The 7,890-nt window shown below is 32.5% G+C and overlaps 1 pseudogene; it reads right to left on the bottom strand.

The window, feature by feature from the left end:
- Positions 1-3,514: 3,514 nt before the first annotated feature.
- Positions 3,515-7,457, bottom strand: LOC101499313 (dual specificity protein kinase YAK1 homolog; annotated as a pseudogene).
- Positions 7,458-7,890: the final 433 nt, after the last annotated feature.

Below are 7,890 nucleotides of genomic sequence, written 5' to 3'. Positions count from 1 at the left end.
TAAATTTTTAAAATGGCAATGCAGCTTGTAACTGGAAATGGCAATGCAGCTGGAAATGGCAATGCAACATGTAACTGAAAATGGAAATGCAGCAGATTAATGTAGGTTCACTAATTAATTCAAATTTATGCTAATAATAGTATACTCAAATTCAAATTCACATCTTCTATATCTTCTTCTCGTGTTTCTCGGTGGTTTACGGGTTGTTCTTCATCTTCTTCTATTTCTTGGTTTGCAAATTGTTCTTCTTCTTATTATTATTATTATTATGTTTCTTGGTTTACAAATTGTTCTTCTTCTTCTTCTGTTTCTTGGTTTACATTTATTCTTCTTCTTTACCTTCCTACACAAAAATGTTACCATTTTGTGTAATTTCATGGCTGTAGTTGAATGGATGTGTTGCTATGGTTTCAAGTGAAAGTGGCGACACTTCAATGGACTTACAACATACAGCTACGTGAGTTGTTGCCTGTGTTTGCACAATTTTCATCTTGATTTTCATTACTCTGGAAACAAGTTTTCACAAAGTTGGAAGGGTAATTTGAAACTCGTTTTCTTTTTTTATTTATTTTAATTGTTATATTTTCAAATTTAATTTGTTTCAATGGTAATTCTATTTGATCATTGTTTCAATTAATTTGTCTTTGATTTTTTCCTTGAGGCAAATTTGTCATTTTTTATTTGTTTGGTTGAAATCGTGTAATAAAAATTGAAATCTTAGAATTTTTTTTGAAATTGAGGGATTATTTTGCTTATTGGGTTCTTCGAAATCGTTGCATGACTCATGAGTCTGCTGTTTTTATTTAATAATAATAATAAAAAAATAATAATAATAATAATAATAATGAAATGTATTGATTTTTTTTGTGGGTAAACAAAAGTATACTTGCATGCACGCACGCAAAGATTAGAGATGTCTGATTTTGTTGCCATATTAATATAGATATCATATTAAGGATCACAAGAAGTATGAATAGATTTATTAGAGGATGCTACGCAAGAGGTAAATTTTTAAAATGGCAATGCAGCTTGTAATTGGAAATGGCAATGCAGCTTGTAACTGGAAATGGCAATGCAGCTGTAAATGGAAATGGCAATGCAACTGGAAATGGCAATGCAGTATGTAACGGGAAATGGAAATGCAGCAGAGTAATGTAGGTCCACTAATTAATCCAAATTTATGCTAATAATAGTATACTCAAATTCAAATTCACATCTTCTATATGCTTCATCTTGTGTTTCTTGGTTTACGAGTTGTTCTTCTTTTTCTTCTTCTGTTTCTTGGTTTGCAAATTGTTGTTGTTCTTCTTCTTTTGTTTCTTGGTTTACGAATTTTTTTTCATCTTCTTCTGTTTCTTGGTTTACATTTGTTATTTTTCTTTACCTTCCTACACAAAAATGTTACCATTTTGTGTAATTAATTTCATGGCTGTTGTTGAATGGAGGTGTTGCTATGGCTTTAAGTGAAAGTGACAACACTTCAATGGACTTACAACATACAGCTATGTACATGAGTTGTTGCGTGTGTTTGCACAGTTTTCATCTTGATTTTCATTACTCTAAAAACAAGTCTTCACAAAGTTGGAATGGTAATTTGAAACTCTTTTTTTTTTTTTTTTTTTTTTTTTTTTAATTGTATATTTTCAAATTTAATTTGTTTCAATGATAATTCTATTAGATCATTGTTTCAATCAATCTGTCTTTGATTTTTTTCTTGTAGCAAATTTGTCTTTTTATTTTGTTTGGTTGAAATTGTGTCATAATAAGTGAAATCGTAGAAATATTTTGAAATTTAGGGATTATTTTGCTTATTGGGTTCTTTGAAATCCTTGCATGACTCACGAGTCATATGTTTTTATTTAATAATAATAATAATAATAATAATAATAATAATAATAATAATAATAATAATAATAATGAAATGTATTGATTTTTTTTTGTGGGTAAACAAAAGTGTACTTGCTTGCACGCACGCAAAGATTAGAGATGTCTGATTTTGTTGCCATATTAATATAGATATCATATTAAGGATCACAAGAAGTATGAACAGATTTTTCAGAGGATGCTATGCCTTACCGATGCAAGGAGGTAAATTTTTAAAATGGCAATGCAGCTTGTAACTGGAAATGGCAATGCAGCTGGAAATGGCATTGCAGTATGTAACGGGAAATGGAAATGCAGCAGAGTAATGTAGGTCCACTAATTAATCCAAATTTATGCTAATAATAGTATACTCAAATTCAAAGTCACATCTTCTATATGCTTCTTCTTGTGTTTCTTAGTTTACGAGTTGTTCTTCTTTTTCTTCTTGTGTTTCTTTGTTTGCGAATTGTTGTTGTTCTTCTTCTTCAGTTTCTTGGTTTACGAATTTTTTTTCATCTTCTTCTATTTCTTGGTTTACATTTGTTCTTTTTCTTTACCTTCCTACACAAAAATGTTACCATTTTGTGTAATTAATTTCATGGCTGTTGTTGAATGGAGGTGTTGTTATGGCTTCAAGTGAAAGTGGCGACACTTCAATGGACTTACAACATACAGCTACGTGAGTTGTTGCGTGTGTTTGCACAGTTTTCATTTTGATTTTCATTACTCTGGAAACAAGTCTTCACAAAGTTGGAATGGTAATTTGAAACTCGTTTTTTTTTTTTTTTTTATTTTTTTTTTTTTAATTGTTATATTTTCAAATTTAATTTGTTTCAATGATAATTCTATTTGATCATTGTTTCAATTAATTTGTCTTTGATTTTTTCCTTGTGGCAAATTTGTCATTTTTTATTGGTTTGGTTGAAATCGTGTAATAATAAGTGAGTTCTTAGTATTTTTTTGAAATTGAGGGATTATTTTGCAAAATTGATGATAATGATAGTAATTATGTAACGATGATAATGATTGTAATCATCCACTAGTTGTTAAAAAAACATAATCTAACATTAATGGCCTTAAGATACCAAAGTGATACGAGTGCTTCAATAATTTTTAATTAGTTCAAGAATCAAACTTGTAGAACGTTGTCAGACATTCATCATTTCATCATCTTCTAATGGTTTTAAGTTTCTAAATATCTGAATTATAAACATTTTTAAGTGCTTCAAAAATAGTTAATAAAAAAGAGATAACATGTCAACCTCTCACAATATTATAAGTGTGCCATCAATTTAGACAAGGGCATGCTGCTACGTAAATCTAGCGTCTTATGTTATCAAGGTATCCTATGTGTGATTGAGTTATTTCTTTATATATATCATACAGTCATGAGGATAATGTATGTCATGTTCGTGTTGAAATGTGAGTGTAACAAACCTGCCACACATAATGTTTTAGTAAAACAAAAGCATTAAAGAGTACTGAAGAAAGACAAGGCTTTGGCAAATCAACTAATTCATTCCCCACCCTTTAGAAAAGGAAGGAAAACATGGCATGAGGTGATGGATATGTAGCTTCAGTTGAACAAAAAATTTCTTCAATGATGCTATATAACTACGTCGTAGTAGTAAAATACCGAGCAACAAGTAAATGTAGAAGCTTTAATTGTCATTAGATGAAATGTCGAAGCTTTAATTGTCATTAGATGAAGCTTTGGCAAAATTATTCTTGCATTAGCCGGATATCATCAACATAAAGCCAAACTATGGTTCCACATGCTATAGTACAATCTTTATCTTAAGAGCAGCTGAGCAAACTAAGACAACCGCATGCAGCTTGTAATGTAGAAAGCTGATGAGGCAATAAAATAAAGCAATACAAAGAAACTCAAAAATAAAAATAAAAAAGCCTGCAAAGAACCTCAGGCTTTCAACTACTAACTTCATTGGTTAGGATACTGATATCCAAGAAGAACCTCAGGAGATCTATAGTATCGACCCTGCACAAAAAACAGGTAAAAGGTGATGTAAGTACCAGATAATTATAATTAGCAATAAGAATTATCATAAAAGCCTACTTTCAACAGTGAATATAATGTGTATACCTGAATATAGGAGTAAACAGTGCGATTTTCCATGCATGCTGATCCAAAGTCAATAATCTTTATTTCTGCTGGCTTCACATTGCTACTGCGCACAAAACAAAGTTGCATAAAATCTAAAGATGAAATAGCTGCATCATACATGGAAAATTAAAGAAAATAGCTGCAGCATACAGTTCTTTATGAGCACCTTCATGTAAGAAACCAACCTCGTACATAAAAGAATGTTTTCTGGCTTCAGATCACAATGAATAATGGCAGCATCTTTTAATAGAGCCAGTCCACATAAAATCTTAAAACATAAATTTAAGAAAATAGATTAAAATAAGATATCAAAACCAACAAAAAGGACTAAACAGAATGGTTACACAAAAAATTGACATACCTGCTTAGAGAACAGCTGAACAATACCAAGTGATAATCCCCTAAAATGATTCATTTTGATAAGCTCATACCTGTATACTATATAATGTCAACACAAAAAAATGCAAGTGGGAGGAAAATAATAAATCTAGCATAGTAACATTGCATAATTCGACTTTGGCTCCTCTAAAGTGATTAAAGTGTAAAGTCAGAAAATCAAAGATTGTTCTTTTAACAAACTCGTGATTTGTTATGACGACCAAACTATAATTACCTTTGATTTGTTAATCAATGGTTGACATTACTCACTTTACATTCTAATATGAGTTACTCACTCTCGACGAGTCAGATCCGTATAATTCATCCAAGATTTAAAGTTAAATTGAACTTGAACATCGTTTAAGTTTTGATACACTCTCAATGATGAAAGCCAGACAAATATCAAATGACAAAGAAGTTAAAAACTTACAGGTTTGTGTCCAGAAGTTCAAAGCATCACAAATGCCGTTGAAATACAAAATAATCATATAAACGAACAATGTGATGCTTATCCTCAGGGTCATACTTCTTATTTAACTACACACAAAAAAAAAGTTGTCTGACCACCTTCTCATGGCTGCACTTCCAAGAAAATGACTAGCGTCTTAAAAATGATAACAATATTAATAATAACAATAACTGGTTACCGTTGTTAAAATAGTCACTTCAACCAGCGCCAGTTGATAGTATGCAGGTTGTATTTTAATGATCTTCACAGCAACAAAACTGTCGGTATCTGAACCCGGCATTTGGCCACTTGTCCAAATGTCCCATGCCCAAGGAGATCTTTGACAATATATCTACACCATAACGGAATGCAAATTTTATGAAGACGTAGTGATTTTGCCAGATGCATGATGAGACAACTGACACCTTTGGTATCATAAAAAAATCAACAAGTATTGCTTTTGGTATTCGTTAAGGAACACATATCATTATAACATAGAATGAAGGAATCAAATATGAATGACAAACCTTCTACTTTTCTCTACATGGATCAAGACAAATTCACTGTCAGAATAAGATCCGAGTTTACATTATCATAGCCATCATTAAGCACTCCAATAGATGGGCTAGTCAAGAATCTTTTTGGATTTAGATCTTCAGAATATTTAAACTGTGGATTGCATATTTGGTATGTTTCAACTATTTCCTTGGTCAATCTTGCCACCAACTGCAAATTAGAAGATGAGAATCAGTTGAAAATTTTAGGTACTCTAAGCTCCAAACAGCCACAGTAAAAAAAACAGCAAAACTTGCCATCCTATATCAAAATTATGCTAGTTACATGTTTGTGTAATTAGAAACAAAAAAACAAAGAGAAAGTTGCGATCTATGTAGAGCAACAGAGCTTTCAACAAAACCACATCATCAGCACACCAACTCCCAAAGAAATTAGATCGTACGAGTGACTCTGCCCAAGGTGAGCCAGAGTTAAAGAGACAGGGTCTATGAACTAAAACAGAGCTCAAACAGGTAAGAAATGACTAGGAAGATGTAATTGCATTGTAGGAAAGGATGGTAGAAAAGGGATAATTACAATTGCATTTACTTTTCCAAAGTCCAAACAAGGGTTGTTTTAATTTTCAATTTGAAAATCATAAATTAAAAACTCACGCCCATCTCACACAGGTTTTTTGAATCGTATTAATCCCACATTGTAAACAATGTAATTTATGTAAATTTCTCTTTTATTAAGATATTTAGTTATCACATATAGAAAGAGGATTTATTTTAAAGTATAGAAGTAGTTGGGTCAATATATTGGAATGGGTCATATACATAATCACCAATCAATGATATTGTTTTCATTAATAGTCATCTTATTTCCAGTTGGTGGCAAGGCTTTCGAACTGCATGACTATGCTGCCATAAAATCCTATGTTGCCTTCATTGTAACCAAAGCTCAACCGCCTTCACTACAGCTGAACTCGATACCCCACCAATGGCTTTACTGAGTTCAGAATAGTCTCAAACACGAAACCAACCATTGTCACGTCCTGTCATTGCCAAAACTATGTCCAATAACCTCACAAGGTGATCCCCCCTGCCCCCAATTCGATCAAATAGTAAAGACATGCCATCAGCAATCATCACATGCACTATCCGGTTTGCCTACATTGTCATACTCATGTGTATCCTTCTGGTATTATGTAACGGCATGCCCTTCCTATGTTCACCTCAATGGCAGACCAACTTGCTCATCGGCATCGTCTACTTTTTTTATGGCCATTACCCAAAGTTTAGGTTGATTTTCCTTACAGAGCTTATTTGATCTCTGTCACCGATTCAGTACTACAATGTCTGACTCTGACACAGTTAGGTCAATCAGATTGCCTCAAACTCCAATCCCAGGGTGAAGTCTCATACAAAAGAGGAAGTGCCAGCCCTTGGTAAATCGGAGTTGGAGCGCCTACAGGGACTCATTGTTTCCCTCAATAAACCTTCCTACACTTGCTTTCTAGCCACGAGGCCCAGAACTAGTAACAACTTCAATTTCTTATGCTTGAATGGTTCTAGTATAATATCTGAGGCATCATGGATTATTGACTCAGGTACTACAAAACAATATGACCTTCCATTCCCCACATCTTTTGGTCTTATTAACCCCCACTTTATGTAAACATCACTTAACCAAACGTACCATACATGATGACCGATATAACTTTTTGTTCTATAATAAATGCCAAAAAATAAGCTGCAATGAAACATGTGTACAGTACATAAATCTTAAATAATTTTTCTCAATGCAATAAATCTTTTTACCAAATAGTTTAATCAGCAACAGTTCATTACTAAATTTTTAAATTGTTTTTCATTCATAGAATAAGATTAGATTTCAGCTTGAGTGTTCCTTCACTGTGAACTGACCTGACAAAGTCTCCTTAAGTTAACCATTGGTGATAAATTCGTAAACCAACATCTGTTCTTCTTGTTGAAAGCAGAATCCCACAAGGCCAACAAGATTCTTGTGATGAACTCTTGAAAGCAACTCTATTTCATTCTTGAACTCTAGGCCTACTTGCATTGATCCTTGCTGAGCTCTTTTGATTGCAACTATTTTTCCATCACGTAGAACCCCTTTGTACACCTAGTGCCAGTAGTAGAGAATTATTAAAATACCTTCCTAAACTAGACTTAGGTTTCTTCCTCTGTTCCTTTTTTTTTTTTTATAGTTGTTTTAAGGTTATTCGCACATCCCAATAGAGTCAATAAATTTGGTTAGTTTAGATGAAATTATTTGTCTTTCTTATAATACCTTTAATTATTTATTATCTCATTCTACCAATTTCTTCCTATGCAATATATAGTTAGGGATAATTTTTATAGAACAATAACTAATCCTACATGGAACTTTGAAAACGACAAATAATAAGAAAGAAAAAAATTCATAAAAAAAGGAACAAAGGGAATAAAAAGAAGTAAATCCCTTGCCATAGCCCCCAAAGCCTAACTCGTTGCTTTTAGAGAAATTGTTGGTTCCCTTTTCGAGTTCATCGTAAGAGAACCATCTTGCTCCCTTC

The sequence above is a fragment of the Cicer arietinum genome, chromosome 7 (assembly GCF_000331145.2).
Source record: "Cicer arietinum cultivar CDC Frontier isolate Library 1 chromosome 7, Cicar.CDCFrontier_v2.0, whole genome shotgun sequence".
Classification (NCBI taxonomy): domain Eukaryota; kingdom Viridiplantae; phylum Streptophyta; class Magnoliopsida; order Fabales; family Fabaceae; genus Cicer; species Cicer arietinum.
Note: the sequence above shows the minus strand (reverse complement) of the source record. Positions and strands in the feature narration are given on the sequence as shown.